Raw genomic sequence first — 13,524 nt, 5'->3', positions numbered from 1 at the left:
AGTTTGTACGAGCTGCCTGATAGATCAAGGAAGGTGACTCGTAGGCCAGATTTTTTAGGAACTGCAATTCTTAACTGAAGGGAATGGCCTAGACATTCTGTGAACATGGCTTCTATAGCTACAGAATGAGGATTCAAGCAGGACATATGCAGCTAGAGAGTCCTCAAAGGATCTTAGGATACCTAAATGTATACAAGTTAGTGTCTTCACTGTTGTTGAACAACTTATGAATTTTTCTGGCTAAAAGTTAACTTTGGAAAACCATATGGCTTATTCACATGCTTGGAGGTGTACTACCAGATAAGATTCTTTTTCAGACCCCCACCTATGTATATTCTTAAAAGCTTATTGGACTTTGTCTTAACCCCTGCTAGAAGAAGCAGAGAATGATCAGGGATTCATAAATGGAAGCACCCTTCTCCTCTGATCAGTTGCCCTAGTATAATAAGGCTATCTCTTCCTCCACCCAATTTTGCCATTTTCATCATTACTACATCTTTTTTTTTCGTTTTTACTAGATTAATCCTAGTGGTAGTGGCTATTAGTCAAGAGTCACTAACTGCAAATAATATTCAGTTACTCAGACTAAATTTGCATTTGGTAATTGTGTTTAACTTGGGATTAAATAGGCAATGGCTCACTTTAACTTGATTTATATGATGTCTTGTGGAGACATAATAATTTCAGTGTACTGCTAAGACATTAGCATATCACTAGGGCCATGATAGATGTCTAGTAACTTTATGGGATGAGTATAAATTGGCTAACAAAAACTTTTGTTTCTAACTTGACTGCCAAAGGAGAGAACTTGTAAAGTTGAGCTGTGAAATTCACCATTTGTTAAGTGATTTTTCCAAAAGGTAACTATGCCATTTGTTAAAGTTCAAAAACCAGTAGAGAATTCTTAGAATTTTTACCTTGGGTATGAATTATTCATATGCAGAAAAACAAATGAAAACACAAAGTCTAATTTTAAAAGTAAAATTCAATGTGAAAATCCCTGAGAAATTTGAAGCACTATTAGAAACGGACAACATTAATCTCTGGCATAGAAAGTTAGGAGAGTGATAATTTCTGGGATTACGGAACAGTAACGATTGAAGAGGGCATTGAGAAGAGCTTCTGGGTTGCTTACAAGGTTCCACTTCAAGAACTGGGTGATGGTTACACAGATGTGTCCACTTTATCATAATTTGTCAAGCCCTACACTTAATGATTTATATGCATGTCTTTATGTATATCGTATTCCAGTCAAAAAATTTTTAGAGTAGAATACATTTTTATTATACAACATTTTAATTTTTTTAAAAAACTTGCTTTTCATAGAATACATTTTCACATTAGAGAGTACCACAGTGGGAAAATAACAATTGATTACTTATTGTTTTATATTTGTGGACAGATTATTTTAGGGCAAGTAAAACATTTGAGAATTGTCTCAATTTAGAATTTGTAATATAGATACATCGACAAGAGGGACCTCTTCCCTAGATGGAACTTCTCTATATTCAGAAGTTTCCTAAGCTTTCTTCTTATGATTTAGAAATTCGTAATGTGGGCCGGCCCGTGGCTCACTCGGGAGAGTGCGGTGCTGAGAACACCAAGGCCCCGGGTTCGGATCCCATATACGGATGGCCGGTTCGCTCACTGGCTGAGCGTGGTGCTCACAACACCAAGTCAAGGGTTAAGATCCCCTTACCGGTCATCTTTAAAAAAAAAAAAAAAGAAAAAAAAAAAAAAAAAAGAAATTCGTAATGTGAAATAACAGCATTTTCTAATTTTAAAGTTTCTGTAGGACATGTAACTATCAGTAGCTGGTATCAACTAAACATAGAGGGAGGTTTTCAAAAATTAAACGTCTAATTTTCTGCAGTCTTTTCTCATGAATTATTTCTTTTTGTTCATTATTCTCAGGATAAATATAGAATAAGTTTGAGCATGTATTCATAGTAATAAAGCTGAATTCTCTTTAAGAGATTGATAAATTAAAACACAAAAGCTCCTGTATAATATTTAGTTTTACCATGAGTCTTGTGACAAGCTGGAAGACAACCCCATTAACTCACCACAGTACAGAACTTAGTCTCACAATTTCTTGAATATAATTCCTCTCAAACCTTTTCCTCAAAGATTAAATTCTGAAAATAACCGCGTGATTAGAAAAGGTTTGTCCACAGATGGACTCACCTGTTACTTCCTTCTTATTGTGAGTTGAATGGCATGACAGAGCAGAGAAGCATACAATTAATTCTTAAGGTATTAAGTGAAAAAGGTCAGAGCTTCCACAGCATGGCAACAGCTTTGCAGATGGCCACATCATGATGGTTGAAAAAATAACAAAGGCCAGGAAAGGTTAAAGCCAAGAGTGCCAAAAAGCCTGCTGTGGCAGCTTTCTGTGATGCAGTTCCATGAACATAGTAAGAACTTGTCCAAGGCCCCAGTGACTACAGAGAATGAGGGCTGCATCCAGGGAGTAATCAGTCCATCACAGAGCAAGGATTCAAATAAGCAGCTGGAATCAGGCCCAGGAACAAAACAAATGACGGCTGAGGAACAGGTGAATGTGTTGTGCTCCACACCATCCTGGGGTAGGTCAGTCCTGGAGAAATGCTGAGACATGAGCAGGTCTGTCCACTGGGGTCCTGAGAAACAGAGCTTGGCCTCCTTGGGCACCACAGAGGACTCTCAGCCTTCAAAGGGCCAACATCCTGCCCCTCCAGTCAAAATTTTATAATTGTTATTTACTGAATTTTATCTTAATCCAAACTGCATCCTAAAATTCCTTTATGTAAAGGAAAAATTTCCAGGTCCCTAGTCTTTATGCTGCCCTTAATTTATACTTTTGGTTCCATTATATTCTAAGAGATGTAATGAACAATGAGTGTAGAGCTAGAGCTAGGGTCTGGAGCTCAGACACCCCTCGATCCCATTCACAAACCCTTCACACGCAGGTCTACGAGCTAGGTAACTGGACAAAACCGTCCTTGGAGCCTTGGTTGAAGAAGGAATAGTCTTTATTCAGCACACACAACACTATGAGCTAAGCAGTACAAAGGAGAAACTCAGACACTTGACTGCTACCGGCAAAGTCCAAAGACAGACAAACTGAGCAACTGTCAGCCGAATAAACATGCTCCGTTTTTAGACGTGAACTCTCTTCACAAACTGCAGAACACACAGTAGCTAGGAAACTAAAGAGATACATTGGCACACATAGGCACTAACTCCACTCACACAACTTGTTTATAAGAAATGTCAAGGGAGCCTGACTAAATTATCCTATTTTCCCCATAATGAGTTTTTCTCAGTTTCTTCCAGCTAAGACTCATAAGGGATTGAGAAGTCATGCCACCACTCTCCTTCTGAATTTATTGTAGTGTGTATTTTATATGTGAATGACAGTGCCTTCTGTGTGAACAGAACAGCGTGGTAATGTTTTTATTAGATCCCCAGATCTTGTAGGCTCAAAGAACGAGACTGGAAATTGTCCTGGAGCCATCGCTCGATATATCACATTAACAAGTTATTAAACCTGGCTTGATCTTTATAAAAATATAGTCCCTGCCATTATATCAAAACTATAGTGTGAACTATTTCTAACTGGTTTTTTTAAATTTTGAAATAATTTCACTAATGAAAAGTTCAAAGAATAGTACAAAAAAACTCCTGTATACCCTGTACCAAATTCTCCTATCGATGACACTTTACCACATTTACTTTATATTCTTTCTTTTGAAAGTTGAAAAAAAAAAAAGTAAGTTTCAGACATGATGTCAGAATTACCCCTAAATACCTTGGTGTACATTTATTAACAACAAGTCACTCTCCGACATAAAGTCACCAGAATCAGAAATTTAACATTGACCTAATACTACCATCTAAGCCACAAACCCTATTCAGGTTTTGCCAGTTGTCCCAATAATGTGTTCTTATTATGTGGCACAAGATGTTGATTCGTACCATTACTGTCTTTTTTTTTTTTTAAGATGACCAGTAAGGGGATCTTAACCCTTGACTTGGTGTTGTCAGCACCACGCTCTCCCAAGTGAGCCAACCAGCCATCCCTATATAGGGATCCAAACCTGTGACTTTAGTGTTACCAGCACCATACTCTCCCAAGTGAGCCAAGGGCAAGCCCCCATTACTGTCATTTTTAACTTTGGTGGTACCTACCAGGTTTCTTCTCTATGAAATTATCTTTCCCTTTGTAATGAGTAAATATCTCATGAAAAGATACTTTGAAATCATTTGAATATCTCATTCCTCTATAAAATTTCACCCTCCAATTTTAGCATCTGTTGATGATTCTTATTTGAATCACTTGTTACTGTAATGGTTGTCAAATGGTGATCATTTATTTATTTATTTATTTTACCTGTAAGGGGATCGCAACCCCCCGCAAGGTGTTGTCTGCACCACGCTCAGCCAGTGAGCGCACCAGCCATCCCCATATAGGATCTGAACCCACGGCTTTGGCGCTACCAGTGCTGCACTCTCCTGAGTGAGCCATGGGGCGGCCCCAAATGGTGATTTTCTAATTCCACCATTCTTTTTAAATTTAATAGTTGTCATTTTACCGTAGATAAGCAATTTCTCTTCTCTTCGTTTCTCCATTCTCTCACTTGTTTATATCATTATGCATTCATGGATTCCTCTTTTATTCAATGGATTTCTGTGATTCATTGCCATCGTTATTTAACACTCAAATTGTCCCAGATTTGTCCAGTGGAACCCCCTTCAAGCTGAGTTTTCTAACCTTTTGAAATGTCCCCATCATTCCTTGACTACTTCCTTACGTTCTAACATAACAAGATGTACCAGACTCATTGTGTATGTTCCATGCCCTAGCCTGAAATCAGCCATTTCTCTTTTCTGTGTTTGTTTGAAATTTAGAATAGAGAGACATTGCTAACACCAAGGTCGAGGGTTCAGATCCCTTAACCAGCCAGCTGCCAAAAATCAAATAAATTAATTAATTAAATAAAATAAAGCTGACTTAGACCATTTTATGAATGTTAAAATTCTGGGAAGGGGCTGAGCCCGTGGCGCACTCGGTAGCGTGCTGCGCTAGCAGCGCGGCGACGCTCCCGCCGCCGCGGGTTCAGATCCTATATAAGGATGATCGGTGCACTCCCTGGCTGAGCGCCGGTCACCGGAAAAAAAAAAAAAAAAAAATTCTGGGAAGGAAGTATGTATTCCATGTATTTCCTTTATAGTTTTTTTTTTTTTTCAAATATAATGCTCATAAATTAAATAAATAAATAAATATAGTGCTTATAGACAGAGTTAAACATTCTTACACAAAACAAGAAAGGTAGTAAAATGAAGAATAAGAGATCATGCATGAGTACAAGTAATTCTTTTCTTGGATGTATTAGTATAGTGTAATCCAGTTACCTAAAGTTGTATGAATTGGTTTAAGTTCACAAACATATATTTATTTTTTTAATTTTAATTTTATTTTCTTAATTTTTTTCTTTTTGGTGGCTGGACAGTATGGTGTACGGAAAATATAGGAAAATGCTCAGGGCCCCTCAGATGTTCAGAATCTTGCTGAGCATTTGATGTAAATATGCACATGCACCCAGGTGTTCCTTGGTTATTGTCTAGTGTAATTGCGTGTGTGCATCTAGGTGTCCTGGGTTATTGACTTAAGTATTAAGGACAAGTGGCTCTGATCCACAGGGCCCCCCCACCCCTGGGATGCCCTGGGGGGGGGGCGGGGAGGCCACTACTGCTGCTAGAGGCTGTTGCTGCAAGCTGTTGCTGCCAGTGACTCAGGATACCCCGAAAGGCCACACTGCTGCTGAGGACTGCGCTCATGTCATCTGCCAATGGCTCCCCGGATCTTTCCCAATTACCTAACGTGGACCTGCGTGTGAGAGGTCTATGACCCAGCCTGGCATGTGAGGGGTCTGGTGACCCAGTTCGTACAATGGGTTTGGTCTGAGCCCTAGCCCTGACAATACAAATGGAAACTTAGTCTAACTAAAATAATAAAAGTTTTGGCTTTAGTTATGAATTGCCTAGGTATACAATTGCTTTAACAATACAATTGGCTACAATGACAGGAGTCCGACAACAACCCCAGATGGACAATTGGCTTAGTCGCATAGCAATACAACTGGCATAGTTGGCAGGATTCTGGGCAGGTAAAAGAGCCTGGCAATTGGTGTCATGGGTAAGATGCCAAGCAGGTAAAGAAGTAGAAAGCCCTTTGGGAGGAGGAGGAAATGCAGCTACCCTTGAGTATGTGGTGCTCAGTTGCAACCTTCCTGTTGACTGGGGTCTGGCTGTTGCTTGCTGTACTGCGAGCCAACATGGACCAGAATCCCCATGAAGCAGCACAGTTTCAAGACTTGCAGCAGAAAGCAGACAGGTTGGAAATGTGAGTACGTGCCCTGGAGGCTGAAGTACAGCAACAGGTCACCACTGCTTCCAACACTGGGGATGACGATGAACCTGATGGTGATTTGGGGGAAACTCTGTGTCTCCTGGAATGACCTGGTGCCTATCAGAAAATGAAGCACAAGCAGCCTATAGGACCAGGCAGACCAGTAGGCAACCCACAGGTGACCCAATTTACTACCTATGTCCCATATACCCAGGTTGAATTGGTTGGCTTGGGGAAACAGTAAAGCAGCAGAAGCAGGGAGATCCCCGGGCTGCTGCAGCTATGGGACTTAGGGGTGGATGGTGTGATGTGCTCTGGAGACGATGTAGTAAACAAATGTCACATTTGTCTGAAGGCAGATGGCTTGCCAGGTGCCACTTAAACCTGATGGCTCTCCGGGTGCCATATAAACCCGAGAAAGCAGATGGCTCAACAGGTGCCATATAAACCCGGGAAAAGAATGCCATGTGCAGATGGGCAGAGGACCTGAGGATGGGTACCCCTGCAGAATTTCAAGTATGTTTTTACCTGGTAAAGTTAGCCTCCATTACCACATGCCTGTCTCTGTGGCAGCAGTAACAGAATAGCCACAGATATGCATAGGGGCAGGGCAGCCACTCCCTGGTGAAGTGGGCAAATGCAGCTGTTCAAACTGTGTGGGTGAATGCTGAACTGCCAGAGACTGGGAGTGAATGGCAGGAGTATGCCAAGCTGATTCAAGTAATTCAGGAGCAAGGGAGGGGGCAGCTAGATACTAATAGCCAAGGCCCTGAGGGGATTGCAGAAGCTTGGAAGGGCGCCAATCCCATCATAGGCCTGGAGGCCTAAGAGAACTGAGTTTCTCCGGAGGACAGACCTGGGGTGCCGCTGCCCTCAGGAACCTGCTCCTGGCATTTCAGCTGCTCTGGCTGGAGTGGGTCTGTCTCAGGTGGCCCCAAGTGTGGTTCGGGCAGCAGCTCTGGAGAGCACAAGCCGGAAACCTTGGTGGCAGCTGCATTGTATTGAGTCTGCAGGCCAGCAGAATGTGAGAGCAGTGGAGGCATGGCAGCCTCCACCCAGATTTTAGAAGATGTATGAAGAAGCTGGGGACTCAGGCAGAGACGTGCTGCAGGGTTGGAGCCACTGAGGAGGTCATCTGCAGAGCAATGTGGAGCAGAGTAGTGGGGTCAGAGCCCCTACAGAGAACCCCCACGGAGGAAATGTCTACTGGAGCCAGGATAGCTGGGCTGCCGCCAGGAGCGGCGGCATGACAACATGCAGCACCAGCCTGGAAAAGCCACAGGCACCAGGGCAGCTCCATGGGCTGCACCTGGCGGAGCTGTAGGAGTGAAGTTGCCCAATGCTTTGGGGAACCGGATGCCCCAGTGTGCTTAATGTTTGCCCTGTTTGGGTTTTGGATTTGTTTGGGGCCTGCTTCTCTTTCCTGGTCTATTCCTCCCTTCTGGAATGGGAATGTGTACCCAATGTCTGTCCCACTGTATGTCGGAAGTAGATAAACTTGTTTTTGATTTTTGCAGGTACACAGCTGACAGAAGTTTTGCCTTTAGTCTCAGATGAGACTTTGGACTTTTGAGTTGCTGCTGCAACAATCTAAAGACTTTTGGGACTGTTGGGATGGAATAGGTTATGTGAATGCAAGGGTCATTTATCTTCATTTAGGGAACGTCACAGAAGATTCTGAATGAGTGGATTGTATGGCGAGGGACCCTGAAGGGTTGGATTGTAGGGAAAATACAGGAAAATGGTCAGGGCCGCTCAGATATTCAGAATCTTGCTGAGCATTTGATGTGAATATGCGCGTGCACCCAGGTGTTCCTTGGTTATTGTTTAATGTAATTGCACATGTGCACCCAGATGTCCTGGGTTATGGACTTAAGGATAAAGGACAAGTGGCTCTGATCCATGGGGCCCTGCACCCGTGGGATGCCCGGGGGGGGCTATGGGGAGGCCGCTACTGCTGCTGGAGGCTGTTGCTGCAAGCTGTTGCTGCCAGTGCCCCCAGGATGCCCTGAGAGGCCACCGCCACTGCTGCTTCTGCTGCTGCTACTGCTAAGGACTGAGCTCATGTCATCTGCCAATGGCTCCTGGGATCTTTCCCACTTACCTAGCATGGACCTGCATGTGAGGGGTCTATGACCCAGCCTGGCATGTGAGGGGTCTGGTGACCCCGTCTGCACAATGGGTTTGAAGGGTCTGAGCCCTGGCCCTGACAATACAAATGGAAACTTAGTATAACTAAAATAATAAAATGTTTTGGCTTTAGTTATGAATTGCCTAGCCATACAATTGCTTTAATAATACAATTGGCTATGATGGCAGGAATCTGACAATAGCCCCAGACAGACAATTGGCGTAGTCACATAGCAATACATATGGGGATCCAAACCCTTGACCTTGGTGTTATAACACTGCACTCTAACCAACTTAGCTAACTGGCCAGCCCAAGTTCACAAATATATACATCCAAATGGAGTAAAGGACAACAGCTACATGAATCAAAAGTAGGTCCAACAATTGTGCATTTTTGATCTTCTTGTTTTTATTTTTATTTTTGGTGCCTGGGTGGTATAGGGATTGAAACCTGGACCTCGGTATTATCAATACCACACTCTAACCAACTGAGCAAACCAGCCAGCCCTAATATTATTGTTTTTAAACCTTCCTTTCTTTTTTTTTTTTTTTTTTTTTTTTGTCTTTTTCGTGACCGGCACTCAGCCAGTGAGTGCACCGGCCATCCCTATATAGGATCCGGACCGCGGAGGGAGTGCGCCACAGGCTCGGCCCTTTAAACCTTCCTTTCTAACCTTTGTTTAGGCCAAAACACTTCTTAACAGAGAAATACTGTTGACAGCCTGACGTTCAGCTGGACAGCATGAACTAATTTGACAACCATTTATTACATGTAGGTTAAGAGCCAGGTATTGTGTTACATTTTGAGGATACAGGATATGTACACCATCTTCAAGGAGTATTCATCTAGCAGGGTGGAGACTGATAAGTTTGTTCATTCATTCAGTTTTTAAATTTTTCAACAGATATTTATTGTTCCAGGCAGAATGTTAGGTGATGGAGTACAAGACCAATGGTGGATAAGACAGGAAGTCCCAGTTCTCAAGGAACTTGTATTCTTTGAGAACGAGACAAGAGAAAAACAGACATATACCAGGGTACTTTAAAAAGTTCATGGAAAGATTCTTATATCTTTTGATTCTCGTATAAATGTGTGTGTGTGTGTGTGTGTGTGTGTGTGTGTGTGTGTATGAGGATACTTCAAAAAGTTTGTGGAAGCCAACCAAAATAGCTCAGTTGGGAGAGCACTAGATCAGAAAGTTTGTGGAAAAATGAAATTAAAAGATAATACGCAGTTTTATAACACCAAGATCAAGGGTTCGGATCCCAGTACTGGCCAGCTGCCAAAAAAAAAGGTAATACAAATCTTTCTATGAACTTTTTGAAGACTAAGAGTATAAATTGCAAGTTGTAATATATGCCATAAAAGAAACAGATAAAGGGCAGAGGAGTATCAGCTGTGGAAGGTGGGGTACAAGACATAACATCTTTCAGAATGGGTAGTCAGGGAAAGCGTATCAGTAGGAACTCTCACCTGGTAGTCACAGAACACCAACCAAAGATGGCATAAACAGGGAAGATATATATTAATTCACCTAATGGAAACCTGTACATAGGTAGTACTGGGGTTGGATCATTTAGGGAACACGAGGAAGTCAAAACCCTGGTCGAAACTTCTCTGCAGTTTCTCTTTGGTTTCTGCACCTGGTTTCTAGATGGCTACTGCAACTCCAGACACCCTAGGCTAACTCAACCATATGGATGTCTTCTCCCTGCTGCTCCTTTCATCAGGCAAAATTGTTTTCCCCAGAAACCCGACCATACTTTCCCAACTTCTCACTGTTCAGAACTGAGTCACATGGCCATCTGTTACCTGATCCCATAGAATTACAGTACCATGACAGTCTTTTAAAAAAAAAGATGACTGGTAAGGGGATCTTAACCCTGACTTGGTATTGTCAGCACCATGCTCTCCTAAGTGAGCTAACCGGCCATCCCTATATAGGGGTCCGAACCTGTGGCCTTGGTGTTATCAGCACCACCCTCTCCCAAGTGAGCCATGGGCCAGCCCAGAACCATAAGAGTTTTAAAACAATGAAGGTTTATCCCCTGGGACCGAGGGATAGGAAGCACTTCCTGAACCGTCTACCTATCAAAATCAGTGCTCTGTAGCAAAGAATGGCTGTTGGGAGTGTGGACCAATGTCTGATGGGGAAACCTCTCTACCTTGGTGATGCTTGAGAACTAAAAGAAAAGGAATTAGCAGGTAGTGCAAAGGTGGGATAAGGAGAAACATTCCGGGCAGACAAAAAATGTGCAAAGCTACTAAGGCACTAAAGAGCTTTGTGTGTTAGAGAAATTAAATAAATATAAACATACACACACTGAGTTAATTAAGTATTAAAGATGTATTGGAGCTGGCTGATTAGCTCAATCGGGAAAGCATGGTGCTGATAACACCAAGGTTAAGGGTTCATATCCCTGACTGGCCAGCCACCAAAAAAAAAAAAAAAAAAAAAAAAGTGTACTGATGGAAGCTTCAATAAAGCTTTTTTTTCTCTTTTTTTTGGCGGCTGGCCAGTACAGGGATTGAATCCTTGACTTTGGTGTTATAACACTGCTCCAACCAAGTGAGCTAAACAGCCAGCCCCAGAGTTTTGTTTTAATTAACTTTTTTTATTAAAAAAAGATATGCATGGGAGCAGGCCAGTTAGCTCAGTTGGTTAGAGCGAAGTATTATAACACCAAGATCAAGGGTTCGATCCCTGTACTGGCCAGTCACCAAAAAAAAAAGAAAAAAAATGTATGGACTTGGCCAGTTAGTTCACTTGGTAGAGCGTGGTGCTGATAACACCAGGGTCAAGGGCTAGGTCCCTGTACCAGCCAGCTGCTTCCAAAAAAGGAAAAAAGATATGCAGTTGTTTAAAATATTTGAATAGCATAGAGATGTGAGTTGAATTTTTTTCTCTCCTTCAGTGATCTATCCTCCCACCCAGTTTTCTAATCCCTCACTTCACTCCTTCAACTCCTTCCACAGATTTTTAAGTTGAGATGGACGGATGCCTTTGGAGCTATAATAGGCTTCTGGAGTCCATGAAACCCCTGTGAAATTGTATGTAAAATTGTGGGTACATACACACACAGGTATGGGGGGTGAGGAAGAAGATTCATAGTTTTCATCAGATTAAACAATCAGGTTTTGTTTCCACCAAATTGCCTTTCTTTAAGGTCACCAACGACTCCCATGTTGCTAAAGCCAATAGTTTCTCAGTCTTCATTTTATTTGATTGCTCCTGGTAGGTAATACATGTACTTTCTCCTCCTTGAAATTTTCTTATCTTTGCTTCCAGAACAGAATATTAATCTGATTTTTTGGGTTTTTTTTGTTTTTTTTTTCCTGGCTACTTCTTGTTTTTATTTTTATCTTTTTAAGCTTCTCTTCATCTCTGTGATCATAAAATGTTGAACAGCCCCAGGGACTTTATTTCTTTTCTATCTGCACTCCGTCATATAGTATCACGGCTGTAAATATCTTATCAACCAGCAAGTATCCTTTCTACACAAATCTCTTCAGTTTCTAACTTGAACAGTGAAAGTTCAGATAGCGAGGGGATTTTCTTTAAAAATATTATGTAAAATTTCTACCCCTCCCCCAATATTTCATATCCCTCTTCCATGCTTTATATTCTTCCCCTTAAAATTATCACTATCTAATATACTGTGTATATATTTTACTACACTGGCTTGCTCCATAAGGGCAGGGATTTTGATCTATTTTGTTTAGTACTTTATTCCCATAACTTAGAACAGTGTCTAGGACATACTAAGTCTTCAAAACTTTAGATATTATTATTATTATTGTAATAATTTATTATAGGGGAAGAAAGTCCACCTTACTATGGCTAATTCATAAAGCAGACAGTTGAAACTAGATTATAGTTGAGAGTGATGAGCACTGTTGAACTCAGTGTCTTCAATCCTTATGTAATCAATATATACAATTTCTTCTTAGAACATTTTTCAGAAAGCAATGTGGAAGTGGCAACCTCAAGATACTCCTCAGAGTCAGTTCCTGGACTTGCTGGAGGTATGAACTTCATAAGTGTACAGCAAGGATATGTAACATATACCTATATATTTACATATTTAACATATACAAACATATATACACATAAATATAAATATAAATAAATAAATAAATATATATATATATATATATATAATTATTATATTATCCTTCCAGTTTAGTGTATTGCCAACAGCCTGGTCCTTGGCAGGAAGGTTGGAGGGTGATTGTTTCCATATAGATTACATTTCCTAAACATTTTGTTTGTAGAAGATAATGAATGTTATGGCCCATGATGTTGTGGTCTGAGGGGAAATGGGGTCACCTAAAGGTTTCACTATGACGTGTTTAAGTATGGCTTTTTAAAAAAATTTCTCTTCTTGGGGTTCTTGACCAAATGAGGATTATTGTTGGAAATAATGTGTTTGAAAATTATCAGGTATTTTTCCTTCAAATATTGCTTCTGCTACATTCTTTCTCTTCTCTCCTAGGATCTAATTAAATATGTTAGGACTTCCCTATCCTCTATGTGTCTTACTCTATATCCTTTATTTTTCATGATGTTTTTTATGAGGTTGAGGAAGTTCTTTTCTGTTGCTAATTTGTTTAGTGTTTTTATCATGAAAGGGTGCTGGATTTTGTCGAATGCTTTTTCTGCAGCTATTGAGAAGATCGTGTGATTTTTAAAAATTCTATTGCTGCAATGTATTACTGTATTAATCATGTTTTTTTATTTCCCCTATTTTGATGTTTTGACTTCCTAACACTTGAGGGACTGCACCTCCCAGGGTTAGCCAATTCCTAGAGATAGCTAAAGACTTGCCAGTGACCATGACTTTTCTTATGCAAACAAGCAGAGCCTGCTGAAATTATTCAAAGTAGCTCTTCCTGAGGCTTATCCTGTTTCACCAATTCCTTCCTGCAGAAACCACAATAAAGGCTCTTGCCCATGTTCTTCTGTTGCTCCCCTGGCCTTCTGACTGACCCTGATGCT

At 41.1% G+C, this 13,524-nt stretch overlaps 1 pseudogene; it reads right to left on the bottom strand.

The window, feature by feature from the left end:
* Positions 1 to 2,273: 2,273 nt before the first annotated feature.
* On the bottom strand, positions 2,274 to 2,707 carry LOC134390299 (succinate dehydrogenase [ubiquinone] cytochrome b small subunit, mitochondrial-like; annotated as a pseudogene).
* Between the last annotated feature and the right edge of the window lie 10,817 nt (positions 2,708 to 13,524).

This window comes from Cynocephalus volans, chromosome 11 (genome assembly GCF_027409185.1).
Source record: "Cynocephalus volans isolate mCynVol1 chromosome 11, mCynVol1.pri, whole genome shotgun sequence".
NCBI lineage: Eukaryota > Metazoa > Chordata > Mammalia > Dermoptera > Cynocephalidae > Cynocephalus > Cynocephalus volans.
Note: the sequence above shows the minus strand (reverse complement) of the source record. Positions and strands in the feature narration are given on the sequence as shown.